Source organism: Misgurnus anguillicaudatus, chromosome 3 (assembly GCF_027580225.2).
Source record: "Misgurnus anguillicaudatus chromosome 3, ASM2758022v2, whole genome shotgun sequence".
Lineage (NCBI taxonomy): Eukaryota > Metazoa > Chordata > Actinopteri > Cypriniformes > Cobitidae > Misgurnus > Misgurnus anguillicaudatus.
Window position 1 is genome coordinate 19108121 of NC_073339.2, and position 27107 is coordinate 19135227.

A 27107-nucleotide genomic window follows, 5' to 3' on the forward strand; every position below is an offset into this window, starting at 1 on the left:
AAAGTATTGCTTTAATTGCCATTAATTGCACATGGGTGACTGCCTCTGAGTGCCTAATGTTCGAAGTGCCTGCGGATGTGATTTATGGGCTTTGATTAACTCCTCTCGCAGAACGTTGAGCACGTATAGAGATTTTACAAGCTTTTAAAGAACTACAATGCGCAACGTCATGAAGAACTATGCGGAGGCTACAAAATCGTTGGTGGGAATTTGTATTCATTTGTCGCTCATTAATTTAATTTATTGACTCATTAATTCATTTCTCACTAGATTTAAGTGTGCATTAAATTTTAAACTTGTGTTACAATTGATGAAATACCTTGTAAGTCGTAACTGAAGAAAAACTAAACCTGCCTTCTTGCACACTCGTGCACGCGCGCGCACACACACACAAAGAAACATTTATGTTTTATTTCTTGTTCAGCTTTGCTTTGTCGATAAAACAAAAGCAATTAACAAAAGGCTTAAGAAACCTAAGAACACAATTATAAACTGAAATCACAGGAATTAGCGAGTCTAGTCCAGTCTAGTTGGTGTTTTGATTGTTGCAGCTGTGTGTACTTAAGGTTAACTTTGATTATTTGTAATGTGAAGTCTTAGATTACATTTAATTAAAATTAAAGTTTTTTAAAATCATCACTTTGATCTTAACTAATGGAAGACTTATGTGAGTGCAGTAACAGATGGTTGATTGCCTGTGGGTTTATATTGTCATTTTGATTATTTAAGAAAATAAGCGAACACTGTAGTTTGAACAGAAACTTACAGTATCAAACACTCTTGTTAAGTAATTTAAAGAGATGATTTGGGTGTATTTTAAGGAGTCTTATTTTTAGTATTGCATTTGTATAATGCTTTATATTTATATACAGGGCAACATTTATATTGTGCTTAGAAACAATTCTCTAAATTGACTTTAAATAGACTTTAAAAGGTAAACAACTTAAATAGCTTATCTTTCATATCCTTAGAACTAAACAAGCAATTGTGTCCTCCTTTAATTCAGTGTAAATGCTTTTGACTTCCATCCCTTCTGTGATGATTGTTGAATATCAAACCTGCATGGCATTATGACACAATACATGAAATGTGCAACACAAACTGTTCTGACACAATAAAATCATGTTGCGTTTACACCAGGCGCGGTAGAGGCGGCAAAAACGCGCTATTCATGCGTAGTTGGACGCTTGAACATTTGAGTTTCCTCGCTTCATTCGCGTGTGAATTTCTAGTCATTTGAGGCATTCAAGCGGAAATCCGCGTCATGGGAGGGGCTTCTGTGACTCTGCTGAGACTCCACACGCTTCCTGTAATCACGTCACTACTACTGCAAGGTCCTGATTGGTTAACACGGCGCGGAAATCCGCCAAAGTTCAGATTTTTCAACTCGCACGTTTCCCGCGGCAACGCTCATTTCGCACGGAAAGCGCCACGCGTCATTCCCTCCGCGCGTGCCGTAACGCAGGGTGCCTAATCGCGTCTTTGCATTGACTTAACATGTAAAGCCGCATTCAGACAGCCAGCGATGTTATCGTTGTGTGTCGTCCGTCTCTTTCAATGAGGCGTTTCTTAATCTGCTTGTCATAAACAAATGAGTACCATCCGCGCCAGTAACTGACGAGAGAAGGATGACGTGAACTCCACTGCTTCATTCTCATTGGTAGTCGCTCCCGAAATTCACCCGACATTTGCATTAAAGTTAAACTTTTCTTAACTTTCCGCGTCGCTGGACACGCCCATACAGTCGCCAACAGTCACTTTCGCTCGTGCCGCTGGAAGTCATCCGGTTTCCATTGAAATAAATGAGATCGCGTCGCTCTGCTACTGCGTGTCGCTGGCTGTCTGAATGAGGCGTAAATCACCCGCGCTTGCCGCCTCTACTGCGGCTGGTGTAAACGCAGCATAAGGGACCTTGTTTAAAACACATTTCAACCACTCTCTCCAAATGATGGGAACCTTCAGAAGATAATGCTGCAGAGCTACAGGTGTTACGTCAAAGCTAGGACAGCATACTATTTGGTGAACCTCGCCCCACATGTAGTTACAGTTCTTGGCAGCAAAATAACAACTACTTGTGTTGAGGAGTAATAGTACAATTTCTCCTTAAAACCTCACAATGTCTGTAAGAACCGAATAGGCATTTTTAATGTGTTAATTTGGGAATTAATGTATTCACATATTCATTATTTCAATAGTCTTTCTGCACTGGGAATGGAAGCTTTGCAACTTACAATGTCTTTACACAGTACATTAAACTCTTATTAGCTGTTCCTTCAGAGAAAAATCTCATAAAAACCTTAAAGTCTTAAATTGTTTAGGGAATGAATTGGGCTGCCATGTAAAAACACATGTGGGCGCCAGTTAAAGGCCTGGCGTGAACAGATGTTTATTTATAAAGTAGCAGCAGGCAGGACATGACAAAGGTCACAACATACAGGGTTAGCACCAGTATCCATGAATTATAGATATTCATCATGTGTAAATTTATGTGTAAGTGAGAACTCAGCCTTGGAACATGTTATCAGCAATGTAGAGAAACAAATTTGAGACCACCTTTGGTCTAAAGTAGACTCTTTATACATAAAAAAGAGAAGGTGTTTGGTTATGAAAAACCAAAGCGTGGGGCAAATTCGCTAAGCCATTTTCTACGTGCAGTATTTCGAAAACCACCACCATCTGTAATAGATTTTAGCAGGTGCTAAATGTGCCGAAATAGCACTGATGTGAGCATTAAATTAAGCCATTGTCATTTTTTTCAGCACAAACACACCTCCTTTCTATGTAAATTAAGGTCATTATGGTTTGTGAGATTACCATCACGCTATTACCATCGGGTGGTAAACTGAATTTAATTTAAAAGAGGTATTTGTGTACGTTCACGGATAGATCATGGCACCATTTATCCATCAAATGACCAAGCATTGCCTTGAGTTCCTATTTAGATGTCTAGATAACAATGGTGAAGTAAATCTGTTCAATTCTAGCAAGGTATACCAGATCACAGTTAAAGCATTGGAGATCGCACGGCTAAGATTGCACTTCACACAGGTTCTGTGAACGAATCTATGCCTTTACCCGATTTGCATTATTCCTTTAGTGAATTGAACACTAAAAACAATTCAGGCTGCGCATATAAATAAACGGTGCTATCAGCGGGCACGATTCAATTACGTCGCAATTGTGTATTCCCCCATATCTTTTCGTTTGAATGAGAAATAATGTATCGGTCTATCTAAGTAGTATAAAGATAAACACCACCAACAACAATGAACAACAAAAACAGCACATCTGCACGGTTTACCTTTTCTTTGTGCATTTCCTCATAAGCTGCACCGATTCGAATGATGTGTTGATAAATTGATATTCAACTCTGCAATAAAGAAAAGAACACAATTAGTCCTTTGAATACGTGTTATTTGAAATATAATTGACTGCTGTATTATTTGAGCAGCTTTCTATGGTGACACACGGATATGTGGGCACACACACAACAGATGTTGGCTGTTTTAGAAAGGCAAATAAGAACAGCCGGTCCGTTTCAGTGCGATGCGATCTGATGCACTACTGTCCCATCTCTCATCAAAAACACACATAACACAGTTTCAGTCAAGCTATCAGGAGAGCTGACTACACCTAAGAGAAGAACAAAGTTCTGATACCTCAAGTTCAAATAAGTTGCTGCAGCAAATAAAAGCACTAACTGATGATTGACTCGCTGTAAAACACAGATTTGATTGGTGCCCTTTAGGATAGGTTTGAGTGCTCTTTCTCTCTCTCTCCCCGTCCAACTCCAATGCAGACACTTCACCTCCCCTATATTAAACCACTAGACAAGGCACACAGGGTCCCAAACTCATTTTGAATGGTATTGATCTCTTCCACAAATAAGAACCCACACCACAATTTATTTGCGTCCCCTCAGGTATCATCTGTTTAAACATTTTCCTGAATCAATCAGTGTGGGCTCTCCAGGGGGACGCCGTCTAGCACCGTTTCGGTTATTATCCCCTGCTGATGAAAGGCGTGCCTGTCCGCACAGGTCTGGGAACAGCTTTTAGGAAGTTATGCACTTAGGTTTGCTCAAATCATGTGTCTTTTGGGACTTGATACAACCGTATGATTCTCCAAGTTATGGACTTTATGAAGAGTACAAACTACGAGAAATGTCTCTTTTTATTTATTTTTAATCATTTTCTAATTTCAATTTGAGTTATTTTGTTGAGAAGAGATAACATTATTACAAACCATTTTCTTTTATAAATCCAACTTCTTGATTTACTCGTGTAATTTGGTACATTTCTCTAAACCTGTGCTTCCAATAAAATTAAAACAAATCATCCTTTCTTTGGCAGTCATACAGCACATTTAAATGCTGTTGACAACTGGAGCACAGCTTATGAATGACTTATTTTATTTTTATCATATAGCAATACTGGTTTATTAGTTTATGCAGATTGTTTTCAGTTATCCTTGTTTTTTAAGGTAGTGACAGACGCGGCCTTACCTATGTTTCAAGGGGGGGCCCAGCCCCGGACCCAGAACATTTGAACGGGGGGGTCATAGTGTCAGTGCCAGTGGGCGTTAAGCAATCACATATCTTTCATTTTAAATCAATTAATTTCCGCTCTTTATTTTCTCTCGGACGTTCCTACGCGCTTTAGCCTACGATAGAGATTGGATTATTAATATGAAATTAATGTATTTTATTTAGTCTACAATAAAACTGTAGAACTGCATTCATATGTATTATAGGGCATTTAAATTATGTTTTTGAAAAGTCAATTATTTCATTTTTAAACATAAAAGGCTTATTCCAACTTGTATATAGTTTTAATTAAATAAGGTTGGATCATTTCTGTTAAGCTGCCTGTTCGTGAAGCTGAAAGTGCACATAATAAAATAATATATCATTGATGCAAACCAACAGGAATCATTTTTTTTTGCTCTATTATGTTTATGTGGGTAGGGCCCCATATTAGTTATTGAAACGGGCCCCCAGATGCGTAAGGCCGCCGCTGGGTAGTGATTTCCCAAATATAAGAATTAAAATGACTCTTAAACACACATTATACTGTAGCTCTGTGATTAATGATAGAGTTTGTGATGTCTTATGTTCTGTGCATTATTATAAATCACATAAATAAATGTTTCTTTTAAATGCATATTCTTTTAAATGTTTCCATATTAAAATATGAACCCCTGGTGAGTGAATGCAATTTATATGATAAAGTTTGAGGTAAGTGAATGATAGGTTTAATTTAAGCAATTTAATAGATTTGACAGATTAGGTAAATTATTCCATTAACCAATTATCAAGGAATCCAGGAAAGTTTACCCAGCTAATGTTAGATAATTTCAAATAATAATCCTTTTGGCAGAATGTGCTGCATGCTATAATTTGTTAAAGCATTTTTAAATAAATTACAGGAAATTTATGTCTATTGCATGTAATAGCGATACAGTTTTCTTTATAAAGCTTCTACTCACCCCAACCACAAGCAAATTAGTCAAGTCATGAAAACTTTGTCTAATGCTCAAATCAGCTTCTATGTTTAAAAATATCAGAGATTTATATCTATGGGGATATTGTGAGGAAGATATTTTCTTCAGGCTTAGATTCAACATATACATGAGCAGTGATCTAGAAAAATAAAGCAATCACTTTAAAACTGTTAATAGAAAAATGGAAATAGAGATTTCTCACGAAGAATTATGTACAAATTGTAACACCAGTGAATCAAGCAAACTAAACCTAGGAGTTATTTCTTAATATAAAAGACAGCATTTAATAGTCCAAAGCTAAAGAGCACTTCAGGCAATGTGGACTACATTTATATTGCCATTCATATTTGAAAGGTAAATATTTAAACATGGCATGCACGCTGTAAAATGAAAAAAGTTAAGATCACTTACAAGGTGATATTTTACCTCAAAGAAGAAAAAAGACAAATATGAAAAGCACAATTTCTTTCTTCCAGACAACAGTCAAACTGAATATAAAGGGCTTTTCACACTTGAAATAGTTAACCCCAGGTTAACTCTGTGTTAACGGAATCCTGGGTTATCTGTTTCACGTTTCGCACTGTTTATGCTGCTGGCTGTTTTAAACCTCATGCGATGTCTTTTTACTCCAATTCAAGTGTTTTCAGTACACAGATGGTAATATTAGGTAAGTGCTCCTCAGTTTCTGATTGGCTGTCCGTTGCTAACCCATAATATTCTAACCCTGCTTCGTTTTACACTGCATGCGTTTGGCACCACAATGCGGACGGGGTTAACTCTACAAAAGCAATTCCTCCATTTTGAGTTGAAACAGAATTGAAACATAACTGAGAACTACATTAGGTTTATCACCTATATAAAGAACAGCCTTTGAGCAGAATTTCTCTATGGTCCAGTACATAAAGGGAATGACTTTATAACCCCAATGATTTAATAAGTATTGTAAAATACTAATAAATGTCATAATTAAACTGTCATATGTCTTACTTACATGAAGAAAAATATATTAATGATACAGTACACATTTTTGCATATGGCAATTGGCTTACAAAGAGAATTTAATGAATATATATGACACTACTTATTGTCACTTGCTAAAGGGAATCTTTACAAACCCATGATAATAATAATAAGGTGTTGTTTAAACTGATCCAGCTGATTCAGTTTGACATGTCTACTTCCGTTAAATGTGCACCTTATGTTGCGGAGCAGCTTGGACAGTTTAACAGTACAGATAGAGAGGTGGGCTATTGTAGGACACACCATGACTAACGGCTTCCTCGTTGCTAATCTGTGTCTGCATGTCTTGAGTATAGTCTAGTCTGCCTGAACCGGATGCGCCTGTTTGGAAGTGTGACGGACGGGAAAAGAGAAGTTCGGAGCGCTGAATCTATTGTTAGAAAATTCATTTGGAAACGCATCAGTAGCGGACAATCTAGCAAAACTTGTTCTATAGAGATGGGATTTAAAGGGATAGTTCACCTTAAAATAAAAATTCTATCATCATTTATTCATCCTCATGTTGTTCTAAACCTGATGAACACAAAAGAAGATATTTTGAGAAATGATGGTAAACACACAGCAGATAGTGATCATTGACTTCCATAGTAGGAATAAAAATATTTTGGAAGTATTGTGATAAATGATGAAGAAAATATTTTGATAAATGACAGTAAGCACACAGTTGACGGTACTCATTAAATTCCATCATATTTTTTTATGCCTAAGTCAATATTCACTATCTGCTGTGTGTTTACCATCATTTCTCAAAATATATTTTTTTGTGTTCATCAGAAAAAAGAAATTCATACAGGTTTAGAACAACATGAGAATGAGTAAATGATGACAGAATTTTCATTTTAAGGTGAACTATCCCTTTAAGATGCAAAAGCTTGAAAATGTCTCTACTGAAATAATAATAGAACAGACACAAATGTATGTGGAACAAAGGCCGTACTAGAATCATTATTTGCTTTTAGCACATGTGTTAAAAACAAAATTACCAGAGTTTCTTGTAAAGTGTTATATTAATTAATTTATAGACGTTGAAAATGGAAAGAATAACCTTTTGCTGATTAATGGAGCTGTTCTTAACCGGCACTTAAGGCGCTTGCGACGTGTAAAACTGTTTCACAGAATAAAAGCACTTCTGGGACTTGTGACTTGACTGACTGACATTCAGCACGTAAAACCTTTAATTATTAATCAATATTACATGGGAAAGAGAGATATTGTCAAAAATAATTATATTATATACAAATGTAACTATTTTTTCAAACCCTATTGTACTGTAGGGACCTGAAACCTACGACATGGTTGACAAAAGCTGAGGTTTACCTAGTCCTAGTATATTTATGTAAAGAGTGAACATACACTTTAAAAACTAGAAATCATTTTATTTTTTTGTTTGGTAGCAAAAAAACATTGGAATAGAAATTTTTTTCCTTTACGTTTCAAAAATTCATGTATTGAAGTGTATACAAAAGTATATATACAGTACCTCTGTTGTCAAACGCTCTAACGAAAAAACAAATATTATTGATAAAAAATAGAAAATGTATCATCACCACAGTCACCATCATCATCACCCAAATTCTGCAGTTTTTCAGCTTATAAGGTTTAGAATAGACATTATGGTAACTATCTGATGAATAGGACATTTGCCATAAGCATTAAGCAGCACAGAGACAGCGGTGTGTTGGTTGAGGGGGGTATTCATATCCACCTAACACAGAGGCTAAAAACGTGCGGTTGAGAGGGCAAGTGCTGCTCAGCGGTAGAGAAGAGAAAAGGATGTGACACGAGCCACCTCCCTTATGAACACTGCAAGTCTTTTCAAGTCAGCAGTTCAAATATTCATGACTGTGCTCATGTAGCGCTTTTTAACCTTCTGCTGACCCCATTTAAGCATTAGATGCTTCGTGGAAAGTTTTTTTTGGGCCAGAAGGAGGGAACACAGATTTGAGTCGTCATGACAGTTCTTACTTTCTTTCTTCACTTCCCATTACCCACAGTTAGGCTCTTAATGATGTCCAGAAATGCTTACTTGGGTAAATCTGCATTGTCTTTTCTTGATTAGTCACGGTACACGGTGTGCATTTGGGTAATGACACGTAGTGCAGTTTGTGCCGGTGATGGGATCCAGGAAAGGATAAGGAAGATGATAAAGTTATGCAAGCTTAGAAGGTGCCAAATATCATATGCCATTAATTTTATTTCCAGGGCCACACACAAAGAAAAGCATCTTGTTTCCTAACAGAGCACTAATTATGAATTGTTGTTACGCTGCCATTTCAAATCAATATTCTATGTGCTGAAAGACAAACTTTAAAACTAGCTTAGAGCAAAATACCTTAAAATACCTCATAATGTAAAAAAATATATATTTATGGTCCTCTGCATCAATTGAGAGAAAAAAAGGCATAAAAAGTGTGACATCATCTGTTTTTACTTGTAGGAGTACACTGGATTCCCACACTTTCAGCCAGTGAGATTTCATGACCATGACCTTTACAGAAATAATCGTATAATGATTCTTTTAGATTTTTTTTTTTAAGAGAGATAGGTGGGCAGATTTAGATGTTATGTAAAGCACCAATGTTTTGAAATCTTCTGACCCTTATTAAATCTAACATAATTAAAATTGCTCATTTAATCCATTCCAAATAATTTTTGATTTTAATAAAAATATATAAATTGGTTTCTATCTGTATCACGTGTTTTTCATGTGAACTTGACTCATTTAAGTTGGGACTACATCAGAGGCGTCATGCCCATTCAAACTGAGGGGGCATGTGCCCCCTTGGTTTTTTTAGCCAAATGGATTTTGCATGCAACCTCAAAATCAAAGAAGCGTCCATTAATCTGTTATTTCACTTTTAATCTGTTTAATATGCACAATATTATCAATTCTTTGCTGCATCCTTGTCACTTTTTGGAGATTTCCGCCGTTTTGATCGTGTTACATTACTTTATTCTGGAGGCAGGCACTGCAGACAGCACAGTCGCAGACGTCATCAGCGTCTGAGCACGCTCGGGGCTCTTTGCTGTTGCTGCTGCATTTTGCTATCTGAAGAATTAAAATGTATAAGAAACGCTCACAACATTCCCAAACCCCAGTACAATGCAGTTAACCTCCTCTGTGTAGAAAATGTATGGTTCAAAATGTGAAAGTATCGACGTTATATTAGTAGATTTCTAGATTCATCTTGGTACAACGCCAAAGTTCGCCAGAGTTCACGGGGGCGCGGAATCACACATGTTCACATATGAGGTAAAATTGTATGCAATAATGCGTTCCTCTAATAATTGTATCTACATTTTTTTAAATCATTATTGAACATTAAAGTCAATCACGTGGCTATAGCTTATGTCATTTTCGTTGTTCATATACTTTATGGATTTAAAATTACATTAATTTTATAGGATAATGCAGTTGTTGTGCAAAATGCATTAATGACACAATTAAACAAGTCATTTATTAAAACTTAAATAAATAAAACATGTTGTTTCAGATGTAAATATGATATCAATATGTCATTATTCCGACTGAATAGTATTTGATATAAAAGTTAGTCAACACTTTTATTTTGGAGGTTTCTGCATAAAAGCATGGGTGTTCAGATTGTTAGAAATGTGAGTGCCAAGGAAAAGACTGAAAGCTCTATAATATTTTGTTTGATGTCTATATATGCACAAATTTTTGTGAGCTGTGCACACTGTGCCCCCTTAAAAAAAATGGTGCATGACGCCCCTGGACTACATGAATAATTTGTGTTGTATTAAAGCAAAATTGCTAAAACTAGGCGGAGATTTCTAGTTCCCAGCATGCTTTGCATAAAACCAAATAATGAGAAATATCAAAATAAAGTGCTATTTTATGCATTTTTAATTAAGATAAGAAAAGATGGGGACTTTTAGTATGTTGATATATTAGTATTTGATAGTATAAATACAATACTATTTGATAGTATTTTGTTGTTGGGTTTTAAATAGTCACCGTTGTGCAGATGAGTAGAGCATTTGCTTAGGATGGGAAGAGTCTCATTAGCATCAATTACTGTACTTGATAAGTGTAAATGCCTTAATTTGAAATCATTTACTTTGGAAATGTTTATGCCAAAATCCGCTTCTGTTTTAATTGAGTGTTAGTTATGGTTAGCTGTTGCTGTATATTAACTTTATATTTCTAAATTTACGTAGAACTAACATGATTAGATAATAGTAGCATTGGTGAATTTAACTCATTTTTACTCAGATTAACTCAATTTAATTGTGCTCATGTAACTAAATTCAATTGAGTAAGTTAACTAAATGCATATCTAAATTTAGATATTTAATTTCATACAACCACTCAGGCTACCTTAAAAAAAAAAAGCAAATTCAATGAATAATTTTTATTCAGTATACTGATGTCATTACGTTGGTTTATTCACTTTTCAGTGCTTTTCACCAATGCAAAGCTAGAAAATAAAACCGCAACATAATTTTAATTATATTTTAAGATTTTATAAATATAAGCATTTCCATTTCCTGAAATTTCCAGGATTTCCATGATAGTGAAAACTTTTAATATTAAAATAATTAATTGGTACATTTTTAAATGAACACTCTAAAAACCGATGTGTGGTCGACCAGATGATTGGACTGTTCGGTGCTGTATCCATTCTCTACAGAATATAAAGGGCAAAAAAAAAACTCTGACAGACTTTTGCTAACATGTAGCACTGGAGTTACTCAGACTGATCGGAGTGGACATGTATAGACCAACAGGACACTAGAAGTTCCCTTTGGGAATGAGGAGAGTGCCAACTCGCACAGCTTATTGTTTGAAAGTAACTTCCTGATTTTAATATATGTATAAATATGTGTTTCTGGGGGCCACAGGTTGGAATGAAGGGCAACAGGGAAATATCAATGAAGAAAGTGGCATTCCTGCAGTCACGCATCAGCACACACAGACATGCCCTCATGTGTGCACCCTTCTCTACATACCGACCCATATAGACATTCCCACACACACACACACACACACACACACACACACACACACACACACCACACACACACACACACACACACACACACACACACACACACACACACACACACACACACACACATTCACATTTCCTCCCAGTCATGACTACATATGTATGACAGAGACCTTTCAAGAACAGCATCCCAAGTTCTCTGTCAAGTTAATCCATAGCAAATGTGTGGCTGGGTTCAATTCTGCAAGGAAGTAGGACAAAAAAAGCCTGACAGCCAATTCTGACAGCCAATTGCTCCTTATGGAAATTTTTCCACCACCGCCTGACAACTTTCCCATTTTTTGGCAGAAACTCCCAGAAACTTGAGATGTATTTACTGACTTGCCAGTGCGCCGAGTCACTTAGGCATCTGAGGAAGAGGAATTCAAATCCATAATTTAACAGTATGGCGAAAGTGTCCGTAAAAATGACTCACCGTTTGTAACGCAAGCTGAACTTTTCCTTTCATGAGCGCAGGTGACACGACTGTGAAAAGGTGAGGTGGGTGGCCTGACTCTCCAAACCTTTCAAATGAAGAGGACCAACAGACATGACTCAACCCTTCACGGGGTCAAACACGGGCCATTCACCAGCTCCCAGCAAAAACAACATCACTCTGCGCTTCTGAGAAATGGCACCTTTCAAAAGAATGTCTGCTCAGAAGATCGGACTGGCATTTCCAATGCATCTTGCAAGTCGAGATAAATGGTGTACTGGAGTAAAGTATGAACTTGTGTCCTGTCTAGGATGGTGTTTTTTCAAATATTTGCTCTTATGTTTCATCACAGTCATATCACTTAAGTACCCCTTCATCGATACAAACGGTAAAAAATTCAATCTGGATGGGAGGCCTAAGGGGCCAGTCACACCAAAAGCGCTTTAAACGCTTGCAAACGCAAAATGTCTTTTGTGGTCCTCTGTTGTGACGTGAAGGTCAACTTATACAAGCGAGACACAACATCCTTTGTGCAAGCTTAATAAATTAGTCATCCAAGCAAACTACAGTAAGTTACTGTAATGTACACATTGTGAACAGATAATGCTCAACAACTGCTACACTAAATTTATTAGATTAAAAAGCAGATCTTCAGGTAGACTTACTTTGCTCCAAGCCCAGAACCTACAAACAACTATCTCACCAATAAACTAAAAGAATGATGCCACTTTACATGATATTTCATTTAATACTTAATGTACTATTTCAGGCATTTCTCAACATGGAAAGTGGCAAATTTGCTGTGTAAATGTCCGTACATTAACAGTTCATTCAAGTTTAGCGGGGCATTCGAGGCAAGCTGCACCCAAGTGCACGCACAAATGCACATAAACGCAGAGACGCGTACACAAACATACATGCGCGCCCCCTCTCAGGAACTTTTTATGGCCGCAGAGTGCCACCGTGGAGCCACTCCAGCTTTAGCTTCTCCTCAATTATGCAGTAGAGTTTTTTGACCTGCTGCACAGATCTCTCCCCTTCTCAATTATGAATGGACCTCTTGATTGAGGTGGGTTCCTCTCCACTCATCCCTCCCACTCCTTCTCGTTTATTCATCCCTCTAAACGAAGAGGCGCCACGGCTCCTGCCGTCAGAGAACGACGCACTGAATGCTTGTTGAAAGGGTTTGGAGAATTATGGGATGAGGAAAGGCATTAGACGTGACGGGCGGCGGCGGTGATTTTCAATCCTTGACGTTTCGGCCGAAACGTGAAATGAAGATGTCGGCAAATAATTGAAACCGCCACTTCACTTTCCTAATGTTTATCAGAGGTATGCATGTGGTTGCACTTTGCTTGCTAATTTCCTGGGAACTGTTGATTTACCTCTGTCAATGAGCCGAGTGATAACATTAGGAAGCTTTAACTGCGCAATTTTCGATGCCCATATTAATAATGAAAACCATCTGATAACGTCATACCTGCTGTTTTAATTGGTTTTCTTTGTTAATACTGTTGCTATTACCATCACGGGACGTAATTAATTAACTACAAAAACGATTTGAGCTGGAATTGCTTCGCTACACGCAGAAGCATTTTTTTTTTCGTTTTATAATTTATATGTAAAAAAATACATAAAACTGATTTATATCTGAATTCAATTAATCATACTTTAAATTGGAATAACAGTGATACTTTCATCCTATTCATGGCAAATATAATATTTTAAAAGAGATTATGAATGTGTGTAAATGTGTGTGTGTATGAACCAGGAATTAAAGCTTAATAGGAAAGACCGTTTTAGCTATTTTAGAGCTACATGTCTTATGGACAAACAGACATGAATCTCCAGAGGTTATCATCCCCAAGAAGTGTTGACTCATATGTTTGGGAGAAAGTGATTAAATGTACACAGGATATTGAACTCGAGGAATGATCTCTGCAGGGTTGTACACAATGGAGTCTGTTATCAATTAATTCGGTGATAATGAACGCCAGAAAAAACTGAGAACACTGTTTAATGGAAAAAATCATTGAAGACAAACAGCTGTTCTTGTTCTGTGAATTATGAAAACATATTTTGTGTTTGCCATTTGTAAGAAGTAAACTTTTAAAGTGCTCGATTTACATAAACCACTAAAAAAAATTATTTCATGTTAACTTTTTACTACTTCTTAAGAAACTGTTGAACATCATTTTAGATAAACTAAGAAAAATCGCAATATCAGCAAAAATTGCAGAATTATGTAAACAATTATGAATGTTATAAAGACTTTCTAAACTGTACAGCCTGCTTAAAAACAAATTCATCAATTCATCAACTACTGTTGTTTAGCTGTTATTATGATTCGAACTTCTGATTGCAAATCTCCCATGAAGCGCAGATTTAGCCCTTACGATGCTTAATGAACGTAGCTGACTTGGGCTTAATTGTGATTTATTGTTTCGCCTCCTTCTTCCGGCCCTTGGGATAATTGTGGAAGAAGAAATTAATGGGGTCAATTGGTCTATTTTTGTTGTGCTAATTTGCCTACTTCAAAGACTACATTAACCTGTGAGTCTCGCAGTCTCAGGAGCAATCGCAATCTCCTGGCAGAACGTTTTTTTCGGAACGGAGGGCTTCGAGTGAAAACGTCAAAGTGAAGTCTAGTGGATCTAGTGGAAGACCGACTTCGATGACACCTAGCCTGTCATGGAGATTGTTAAGAGAGAGCTTGTAAAATCCTCCTGAGAATTGACTTTTTGAAAGTATTATGAATTTCTAATCATTCCACGTGCGTTACGCTCGGGGGCCATGGTATGAATATGTCCAAGCTCAACCTGAGTTTTGATTGAGTTTGACTGGATTGTTTCTAAATACTGGCAATTCAACAGACTTCTTAAATAATTTTGACAGTAAAAGTAAAGAAAGTAGAAGTAAAGATGTTTTAAATAATTCAGTGACTGAAGTATTTACAACATCAAGGGCAGCAGAGTTTTACATACTTTATTCAAGCACAACTGCTCCTTTAAAATGCACACCTGTCATTTATACCACAATGAGGTTCTGGTTCCTGAAGTTATAAAAAGACAACAGTGTAAAATGTACATGGAAAAATAAATAATAAAACTAATAATAAAAAATAAAAACAATGGTTGTTTTTAATTGATTACAGACATTCAATACAGTATTTTATTAATTTATCTTTTTGATTTTAGCATGTTTACTCTTCATCAAACAAATTACAATTTTTGGTAACAAAAGAAATGCATCTCGGCGCAGCTTTCTAGCACATACTTGCTTTATGTATTTATTATTTTTTGTATTTGTTTTAATGATTAAGCCTACAGATTTTAAATCTTAAATCATTTAAATAATATAAAGCATATATAAAATAATTAATATTTAGTTATGTTAACACCTATTGTTTCTTATTTTATTTACTTAAAAGTATGTGTGTATTTTTCTATCTTCAGTAGTCATGAATATGTATAAATACAGTATATATTGGATTTTTTATATTTAAAAATAAATGTATATATAGACCATTTGAGTGTTTGCAAGCAGAGATGACGTTTTTTTGTGGGCGGAGCCAAACTGGTGGCAGAAAGTGTCAGCTCTGCAATAGCGGTTGAAGTGTTTTAGCATTAAATTGTGATTTTTATGGATCCGGTGGTCTGTTTCTCTTTAGTGTAATGTTTATTACGTTTATTTTTTTAGATAAATAAAAAAATTAAAATGGCTTGGCTACTGATATATGTGCATGCGTGTAATGTATATGTATTGTTCTTTATTTGTAAATCAATTATTTTACAGTATGAATCGCTAAAGTACATATAAAAACTAAGCAATACTATTATGTATTTTATATAATACCATTTATTAAATATTTTATCATTTTGTGTTTTCTATTATTTCTTCCTTATATTTTTAGCCTACGTGTTTGCTCTAAAACTATTATAAAACTATTATGTTTACATACAAATTAATATGCATAGGCTTGTTTCTATATTAATAACACTTTACATCATGTTTGTGTGCTATATTTATATATTTATTAACTATGTAAACTAATGTATAATATTTTTAGAAGAAAGAGGAAGAAGACAAGATATAAGGTAAAAAGAAATAATAGAAAATGGAAAAAATATAAAATATTTAATAAATGGTGATATTATTTCTTTTTCAGTATAACCCATTCAAATCTAAAATCTTTCTAAATAAATTATAAATCTAACGTGATGAAAACGCTATAAGAAACACATAGAGGGATGAGACTTTGACAGAACACCAGACATCTTGTCTAATTATTTCTATTCTAATTATTATTAAATTTCCAGATAATTTCATTACTCCAGTCTGTCCGTTTAAGGTCTTATTGCAACCATAAACAGCTTCATTTATCTTTAAATGGTGTCTTCAACGACGGTATTCTATAAAAATGAAGGTCATCTTTTTTTTGGCATTCCTATTCTGACACTTGACAGCACAACAAGACATTTTTTAGTGAGTTATCTTGCTTGTTTCACTTGTGTGTAATTTATTTCCAGTGATGTAACTGTGACGTCTACTCGCAAAAGGTCTATATATTATATTATTGTTATTATATTTACTTACAGTGGCTGTTTAATTCCTTGCATAAGGGTTTATGGCAAACAAACAAAGATCAAGGTGATGCAGTTATTTCATAAGGTCTTTAGGTGAAAGTCCTGCAAACTAATGGAGAAAATCTGGAACAGAAAGCTGTGTAAACGGGGCTCTCTCTTTAATCTAGCTTAACCCTGGAACACACACCGGAGTCTGCTTAATGTCAGCACTGTGGACTGAGCACTGGGTATTAACTACAGCCTTGATATGAGAGCAGGAAGAGCAAACAGCCATGGCCATACACACGGGCTGATTAACTATTAGTCTGTGTGTGTCTATGACAAATAGAAAAGAGAAAGGAGAGAAAAAATCTCCAATGGCTGCCTGGTACTTAATTCATACACTGTAGCTTAAATGTACAAATCTACGAAGGACATGCAGTCAACCAAATATGTAGTAGTTGAAGTTGTTTGTAAATGCAGTTCAGAGAATATTGGAGTTTGTTTTAAACAAGCCATTACTGTTAAAAGGGCAAGGATGCCATGTTCGGTATGGTTCCTAAAACAGCACCACCCAGGGGGCAGATGACATCGGGGGGTTCTGCACTCTTCCATCCTGCCATACACACACACACACACACACACACGGTATGATACATGACCCCGCTCTGATCCTCCTTATGGAGCAGTGCAGACGAGAAGAGGCAATCTAGAGAAAACATACTCACACACACACATTCTCGTTCGGGGCCCTACAAACTCCTGACGTTGATTTGAAATAAATGGAGACTGATGATCAGTCGATGACAATTCCCGTAATCATTAAGCGGGGAGCGATTCATCAGAGGAGCGGAATCGGAGGCCTCTGTGTCACATTTATCCTGCTGGAGAGAAGTGCCGTGCGAGCTCCACTTTTTAAAAGGATTGATTACAATCCAGCTGCTGTATTTTCCCCCTTTTTCCCCACACTCCTAAATGTGGGATAATCAGGTATTTAGCCCAAAAAAGGGCTGGGAAGCGAGAGGAGAGAGAGCTTCGCAATCTAATTTCCCTACAGCCGAGTCTAACTCCCTGTGCTGATGACTGTCTGGGGGATGTAATGATGCTCAAGATGCTCTGTCATATTAGACAGGAGAGGATAAGAAAAAAGAGCTTGTTCAACGCAAAAATAGCTTTTGACCTTATGAACTCAGTTCTCCACTAAAGGGCCAATTAGAATTAAAGTGATGTGTGAACAAATAGATAAGGGTGTGGTTATATATTAATAATTTATTTACTTATTTTACTTTTTAGTAATTACGTCATTAATTTTAAATGTAAAAAGTGAAGTATACACTCAAAAAAAAAAAAGAAAGTTGGGTTTAATTAAAAATATTATTTCAACAGGTTCCACGCAATTTGTTTAAGTAATCTCAACAAACAATAATTTAGTTCATTTTACAAAATAATTTTAAGTAATCTTAACAAACCTTAGTAGAGTCAACAAAGAACAATTGAGTTAACTGTACATGAAAATTTTTATTAATTATGACAAAAAAATTAATAATTCCATTTTATAAACTCCACCCCCTTTAATTAGGATTTAATAAGTCCAAATAAATCAATCAGTGCAGTTGCACAATACAACATATCATATAGACCTTTTTTAATTACAGCTTATCAAACATATCACAAACATTTTTGAAATGCAATGTAACATTATTTGTTTGTTTGTTTGTTTTCTAAAATATATCAGAACAAGACTCAAATTTGGCCACTTATTACACTGAAAAAATGATTCATTGAATTTATTATTATTTTTTTTAAGGTAAGTGGTTGCAGTCAATTTATTTAAGCTACATTTAAACAAAAGTTTTATATTTTATTTTACGTTACTAGTCTTTTTTGTTTAAATGTAGCTTAAATAAATTGATTGCAACCACTTACCTTAAAAAAATTGATTAAATTCAATGAGTAATTTTTTTTCAGTGTACTCACGTACCTATCTAATGGTGCTAGACTTCTGCAAGACGGTACCTGAACAGCAATTACCCATAAAACACTGCAAAATCCTCATCCAATGAGATGCAAGTCTGTATTAGTGTTATTAATATGTTACTTTTATGCAACAATGTTATGTTGGCCGAACAAATAATTTTTAGGTAAAGCTGACAAGACACACTTTTCTGTTGAATAAACTAGAGTAAATTAAGTTCATGTTGTTAAATAGATTTTTAGATTTAAGTAATCACAACATGAGAGGATTAAGTTAAATTGGTAAAAGTGAAAGTTCATTTTTTGTGTACTTTGGTCTGGTTGCTTAATTGTACATGTTTAGGTATGAGATTCGAGATGAGATATGAGATATGAGATTCGTTAAATTTATATTATAACTTGTTAAATAATAAATCAGCATTACAAAAATATGTTTAATATGCAGTTAATAGCATTAATATTAATAATACTTTATAAAAAAACATATTTTATCAAATACAGAGCAATTGATAGAAAAGGTTTAACGTGCACATCTTGGTATTTTTGTAAGCAGAAGAAAAAGAAAACTTTCTGTCCTTTATTTTAATTCCTAAAGACCACCATTTAATTCCTACTTTAAGAAGGGAAATTGCACAAAATATTGTGTCTATAAAAACAGAAGGGGATAATTTTCTTTCTTTTCTTTATATATACTTTTTGTAAATTGAGCTATTAGTTTAGGCCCTTTCAAGACCTTTTATAAGTCACTGATTGAAACCAGAAGACAGTTTGTAATGATAAGAGTTGAAATAGTTTTTAAATTTAAGGAGTACAACAGAATAAAATAAAACAGCTGCAGCCTTGATCAAACATAATATTACACCATAGCATTAATGTTAAAAGTGTGTGTGTGTGCTTTGAGGGGGAAAACGGAGCATGACAGATAAAATAAATGATTCGCTTTCACAATCTATTTCTCCTCCTCTGCTGTTCTTCCTAAAAGAGGTGGTGGGATTCAGACGGCTGCTCTTGCAGGGTTTTTAATTCAATAAATATTAATTGCCATGTCAAGACATCTGCACACAAATGAATTATTTAATGATAGACACTCTGTCTATTTGAAATATGACACTCTAAAGGCACTTTGTGCAAACAGTCCTGGTTGCAGTTTGCCGAAAAAATGTCAGAGCAGAACACGGAGTTCAAACATAGTTCACTGTCATTAACGTTGCAGCGTAAAAGCAACTCAGTGTGACGAAACACACACACGCACAGAAAAAAATGGATTTAGAAAAGTGATGAGGGCCTGGAGTACACGCAAGACTTTCTCCCAAAGCAGAAGTCAAATTCTAATGGCTTTTGTGCAGAAGCATTTACAGGACCTTGAGCATCAGAATACCTATTGATGTGGGCAAACAGTTGGACAGACCATCTATTCCATCAAGTTAGTCAAAAAGCCCTGAGAGGATTTTTTCTAAACACAGCCTCCCAGCTATCATAAACTGTACAGAAAACAATGCTTTTTCTGATGGAACACCATATTTCACATTTCATTACGATGGATGAGAGAGAGAGAGAGAGAGAGAGAGAAACCACAATAATGTTTCTTTGTGGAAAAGGTGTGGAAACAGTTCAGGGGCTCGAGTACCTTTGACATATCCAAAATGATTATAATTAACAAGAATGATGATGATAATAGGCAAGCAACTATTGCCTTTGATGGAGCAGACAGATTGTTTTTAACCTTCACACAAATATGAAACTGGGCTTTTATCTTAAACAAAGCATTGAAAAATGACATTAATTTTTCTTGTTCGCTTCAGTCAAAAAAGCAACATGCCATTCTCGTGTTTTGAAACAAAACAGCTTTTCAATATCCTAAATTCCTCATATAATTGTTTTTGCCACAAAACATAAAAATGAATAGAAAATAAATCTGTTAAAATAATACAGAAAATTAAAGTTACACTTTATTTCGAAAGTCCACTTGAGACGTTGACTGCTAACTGTAAGTAACTTTGCAATTACATGTCAATTAACTTTCATTAGATTATTAGCATTTTTTGGGGGGTAGGGGTTAGGGAGTCAGGGCTCGACATAAAAGGGACACTCAACTTTTTTTGAAAATATACTCATTTTCCATTTTCTGGGACAACACAATTGATTTTTACTGTTTTGGAATCCATTCAGCCGATCTCCGGGTCTGGCGGTACCACTTTTAGCATACCTTAGCATAATCCATTCAATCTGATTAGACCATTAGCATCGTGCTCATAAATGACCAAAGAGTTACGATATTTAATTAATGATATCACGCAGTGCCCGAAAATAGTCCCCTGCTATTAAAAGTTACCAAAGGGACTATTTTCGGGCACTGTGTAATATCATTGCGCCTGATACAGCCATGTTACGGCAGCTAAGTCTTTGATTATTACGTCAGAATGAGTGTATAGTTCCTAGCCATATCAGCTTAGAAAATCGCAACTTTTAATTTTCCGTCGGTCTTAGTACAGGATGTAACTACAGACGAGTCAAGTTTTAAATAGGAAAAATATCGAATCTCTTCGGTTATTTTTGAGTGCGATGCTAATGGTCTAATCAGATTCAATAGTTTATGCTAAGCTATGCTAAACGTGCTAGCGCCAGACCCGGAGATCAGCTGAATGGATTCCAAAACTGTAAGATTTAAATGTTTAACTCTAGGGGAGCTGGAAAATTAGCATATTTTCAAAAAATGAGGCTTGTGCGGGACAAGTGGAGGTTTAGGATGGGCAAGTGAGAGAGAACTTGCCCAACCAGACAAGTAACTTGAAAATTCCCCCCACTAATACATTTTTGCACATCGCGTTTTATATTAAATTTCTCAAATGTTCTGTACACACACCCATGGCTTCAGTCGCTCGCTGTGACTCTTACCCCTCATTTAGGCTTGATTACACTTGACGGACTTTAGGCCATTTTCAGATGTGGAGCCATGCACAAAGTTACAAAAATGCCATGCATACCACCATGCACACTGAGCGCACACGTCCACCCACTCCCCGCGCACACAAACGCAGATGTGCATGCTCAGTGGCGGTGTGCACTGCATTTTTGTAACTTGCTACGGCTCTGCATCCTACCTGACTGCATATGTTACCAATTATTTATCCATCCTTCCGTTGGATTTGCCGCCACACACTGTATATCTGTGTAAAAACTGAAATGTCAATGCTATATTCAAATATCTATATTTGTGATATAGCCCCATAGCAATCATTTTTATATACGGCCAAATAACATTTTTACTTGGACCGGTGAATGAAAAATGTACTTCTCTGAAGGACAACCACATGACAATGTTTAATGTCAAGCCTTGATACGTGAACATGTACAGTAGTTGCCAAGTTAAACCAAATATGATATGCAACAGGTGCTTATTACGTTAGTAACACGCCATGTTAAACTAATGCAGAGTGACTGAAATCTATCCATTCAAGGTCAGAATCTGTCATGGAAATGAATCATACAAATTTAGCAGAGCAATGTTTCAAGGTCAGGTAAAAGAGCCTGGATATATAACAGAACTCTGGGCGTTGGGTGGCCTGCTTGTATCATAAACAAAGTCAATAGTAATGAGTAAAGGAAAATTAATCTGGGAGATTACAACACCAGGTATCTTGTGATATGTCAGGTTTTGTGCTCTGTGCTAATAGCACCCAGCTGCTTGGCCTCATTACTAGGTCTGTGGGATATGTCAAAAACAGATAAGAACTTTTCTAGAATTTATTTTACCTGCTCTTTTCTCTGTCAGACGGCTATTATCCCTACACCTCCAAAACTTATTCTAGCATTGATTCGCTCGTGTGGAAGGCAGCCAGGAGACAAAAAAAACGTGTTGTAACCACAGTTTTGTCTGGGAGAAGCTGACAGGATGGCTTCTGGACCATGTTACAGTCGTATAGCTTAAATCATTCAGAGTTAACATCTTTAGCTGAATCGTCATTATGTTCCGGGAAGACCAAATGTTTCCCAAAGTTGAAAAAGGGAAATTGCTGGTGGGGATAATGATCATGTTTAGGTCATTAGCCACACTGTTAAATGACTCCAGACGAACGCTTCGTCTGATTGGCTGATTGATCTGGCATTCTTCTGCCATTCTGCTGTGTCTTAATAATGATCGGCTGAAACAATAGCTATTGACCTGACTACACTGTACCTATGATAAACTGCTATAGCTTCTCTTTATCGTCACTTTTAAGGATGGCCCACAAAGCATTTAAGGAATTTTACTGGCTGCATAGAAACATTAAACAGACTTTATTCCACCTGAGAGGGTTTACTAAGACTTTAAGACGGCATATTACAACCTAACATTTACATTGTCATTGAAATTAAAAGATTTCCTGAGATGAAAGCGGCTATGGATATTCTAAAGACGGTTTCATCAGAAGCACGTGCGGTGAGACAATACGCATCTGGTTCAAACTTTACTTCTGGTTTCAGTTTTTGTAATGGTCTGACTAGTTGCTAAACTGAACTCGTGAACAAATACCTCATCAAACATAACAAATGTTTTGGTTTCCTTGCTAATCTACATGTTGTTTATTTAGCTTGTTATTTAAATAAACTACATTGAAAGTACTTTGTTGTTGATTATTCTTAGCGGAGTTTACCGGAGTTTACCGGAAAGCCACTTGTTTAGGTTGTTACTACTGAAACTGTCTATAACATTCTGTACAGAACTGTAATTTAATTATGCATTTAGGGGGCGTGCACACCAAACTTTTAAACGCGGCTGAAAAAGCCTGGAGGACGCTGAATGCCAACTGTTTTTCAGATGAGCGCCAGCTTTCTTCAGCTGAGTGCTTTGGTAGCCCTAATACTTCAGCTGTGAGCCAGTTGGTTGCTGTGGTAATGTCCTGCCCCTCCTCCACTGTGATTGGACGGTCATGTGAGAACTGAGATTGACGAGTGGAGCTTTTCACCCAAAATTGAATATTTTTCAACTCTCGGCGCTCAGCGCTGAGCACGGAAAACCGCAGAGTGCCGGTTTTCATTGCGGAAGAAAACCGCTAGCTTTTGGCTTTTTTGAAAAAGCAGGGCTGCCATTGGAAAGAATTGAAAACATGTGCCGGCCACGGGCGTAAAAGCTTTGGTGTGCATGCCCCCTTAAGGAATTTTTCTGGGGGTCAACAATAAGAATAGTCACGAGTTTTACGTCTATTAACTATTGCTTGCTATGTTGGACCAATGCTGCTATGTTACTACATCTTCCATTCATTGATCAGGGCTGGGTTTCCGATGACGATTGAACTTAGCACTTAAGAGCGCTTTCTACAAGCTACTAAACGTACACATTTACGTGTGTTTCCCAAAAATTTACGTAAAACGATTGCTCGCAGCTGGGTTTTAAGTGCTACTTACGAGTCGCTATCCATTTGTCAAATGCTGAAATGTCACCAAGAGAATGACTCAAATTTGTAGCAGAAGCTTGTTTAGGCTAATGATCTTCAGCCGATGTGCATTTATATTTTTTATAATATTTTTCATTATTGTTTAATGACTTTTTAAATGTTTTAATAATTTGTGCATAATGAAATATTTAGGTAAGACTCGTCCCACTGCGAAATGCCTTCTGCGTTTTATATTATAGTTTAGATTATTATTTGTTGTTTATTATTTATGTTTATTTATTATTATGGATTATTGCATTGTACCGTAAATATTCATTTGGTTTCTTTAATCAGATGCAATTTATCTTCAAAACATTTTTTTTACTGTAGATGAATTATAGCAGCAATTGGTAGGAACCATTCATCAATTTGCTAGTACAGTACCAACTTTTACCAAAATTGTACCAAATACGTTTTCCTTCCTTATTAATTTATGTTTAGTCATTTAAATTTGATTTCTCATTTGAATTTTAAATATATTATATCAACTCTTTCGCCGCCAGCGTTTTTTAAAAAAGTTGCCAGCCAGCGCCAGCGTTTTTCATGATTTTCACAAAAGTTTAATGCCTTCCAGAAAATGTTCTTCTTTAAAAATATAAACATACAATATACCAAATGAAAGAACAAACCCTCTGCTTTCAAACAAAAATAGATAATTCCATTTTTGTGACGGACTTTTCATAGAGATCCCATTCAGAGCGATCTTTAAAACAGACACAAACATGCAGCCGCTTGCCATAGGGCAATACTTCCGGGTTTAAAAAGTTGCAGAAGAGTAATAGCGGTATTGCGGAAAGCCGGAAATACTCGTCATTGGCAAGGAAGCGTTTTCTCTTGATTGACGAGATATCTCGTCAATGGCGGCGAAACAATTAAAGTAATTTAAACAAATAAACAAAGAACCCAAAAAAATAAATATACATTTAAAACATTACATTATCGTCATTGCAGGAGTGCAATTTGCTGGTTGTCCTGCTGGTGACCTTGTAAATTTGTTGTCTTACGATGCACTTATGAATTAACGATTACTCCAGAGCACTCGTAGATCTACGATGATAAGTGCTACTTAAGTTACGAAGCTTTGGGGAAACGACCCATCATTCTAAGATGATTCTATTTATTTATTTAATTTTATTTAATTTTATTATATTTATAGCCCCTTGAGATACATCATTTCTTTTTCAAAGGGGTCCTACAACAAAATAACACACTTCACTCAATATTACAAGATACACACAGTAACATACATTTACATTACAAACATACACTTCTTCAATACGATTCGTACGATCATTTTTACATTTTACTTAGCCTTACAATGCTTTTGGGAAACCCGGCCCTGATCTAAATCAGAATTTGTTGTTTATTTGCGGACCATTGAGGTTGTGCCATTGTTGAGCCCTGTAAAAATTCCTTTATAGAATAGAAACAAATTCACTGGTGTCAATTATCATCATGCTTCAAATTGCTATTTTATTGATACATTTTTATCAGATAAAAACGAAATTGCATCTTTGCATTTTGCCAAGGACAACAAATGTTTTGTGCTGCGACTCCTACATTGACGTACGGTTAATTGAAATGCTCACTGTGAGAATGCAGTGCTTGCAAATAGTTTGATCAATACACAGTGAGATGTGTAAATTGATCTTTGAAGTAGTCATCTCACTTAGTGAAGTGTTCAATCAGTCTAATTCAGAGCCGCTTGTGCCTCGTGTGGTCTTCAGCCAATTCATTTGCTGTGAATGTTCAATGAAAGAATTCCCACTTCCATTACCGATCGCTGGCAGGGAGTTTGTGTACTGTGTCCTGTTTATGACAAAATAGATATTTCATAGTATGCTTTCTAACCCTTCACTTTTTTCAACCGAAAAATCGGAAATAAAACCCTGTTTGCACTTTCCATTACCAGCTGTTTGTGAATCATGATAGGGGTCGAAATATTTTAAAAAAATGTGATGATTAAAAAGATGATTATTTATGCATCTCCTAAAAGATTCTGTGTCAATACAGGCAAATTCAAATTTAAAATCCTTGCAAGGTTTTTTAAACCAGCACAAGAGAGGCACAAGGGACTGAAAATAACCTTAATGACCTTAATACAGTAGTACATTATGCAATTTACATGTCCAGCCCAGGCCAAATTCATTGCTCTTTGAACTTCTAGTGTCCAATTAAGGTTTGAGTCAATGAGCAGAACAATTGTATTCATCCGAAACTAAAATGTTTAACAGGACCCAAGAGAAAGAGAGAGAGAAAGTGGGGGAGAGGGAAAGAGTGAGGCAATGTCACGAGGGAGAGAGGACAGATCAACATTGACGCCAGATATCAGACATATCCCAGCCACTCTAGAGCACTGCCAGTCCTATAGTGCAGTCACAGAGGGGGCATAATATGTGCAGCCCTCGCTCTGTGTCATTTCCTGATGGGACGTCAAGCGGCAGGCACTCATCACGAGCTGTATTCTGCAGTGCAGTGGCACGGTCCTCACACTGAGTGCCTGACGTAAGTCTAAGTTAATCAAGCCATGCCGGACTACCTGGAGAGAACAAATGTGTATGAAGGGGAGGGAAATAAGTGTTCTGTATTCATGATTTACAAAGCCATTTGCCCCTCTGCTCCTCAGCCAATTGGATGAAGGAATGGAATGGGGTGGAGGTGACTTACAGAGTGTGAAAGTTGTGTTTCCAAATGACTGAGCAAGCCTCGTGCATGTTTAACAAAGAGAGTGAGAGAGGTAGGCATCAGATAATGGCTGTTCACCTTTTGTCCCTATAAATTCCTATTCTGCTAAACCTGCATGCTGTGTATTTGCTTCAGTATATGACAACATAAAAAGCACAATATTGGGCAAATGCTACCTTTCATTTACGGAAGCTTTTCTAGTATTTGTCCATATTACAATACATACAAATTATAAAACATTACAAAGTTAAACATTTTTGACATAGAGGGTGTATTATTAATACAGCGGGGAAAAAATGAGCTGTAATCACGAAAAAAGGCTTTCGTACAAATTATTAAATAAAGTGTGTTCAGTACTTATTCCCTGTGTCATTTCATTTTACTTATTATGACTCAACTTGTATACTTAAAAGTTCTGATTTCTTTATATGAATTCAATATTTGGCTTGAAGGCTACATCTGGTGGAAATTTTGTGTCAATAACCCAGTTAGAAATCCC

The 27107-nt window shown here is 36.1% G+C and overlaps 1 protein-coding gene across 12 annotated transcripts in view; it reads right to left on the minus strand.

The window, feature by feature from the left end:
• The window catches only part of tenm3 (teneurin transmembrane protein 3), a 693684-nt gene that overhangs the window by 436459 nt on the left and 230118 nt on the right, over positions 1-27107 (minus strand). For all 12 annotated transcript variants that reach the window (XM_055205043.2, XM_055205039.2, XM_073862719.1 and 9 more), the window contains one exon: positions 3302-3370. The gene's annotated coding sequence lies outside the window, so the exon portion shown is untranslated. The remainder of the gene's footprint in view (positions 1-3301; positions 3371-27107) is intronic.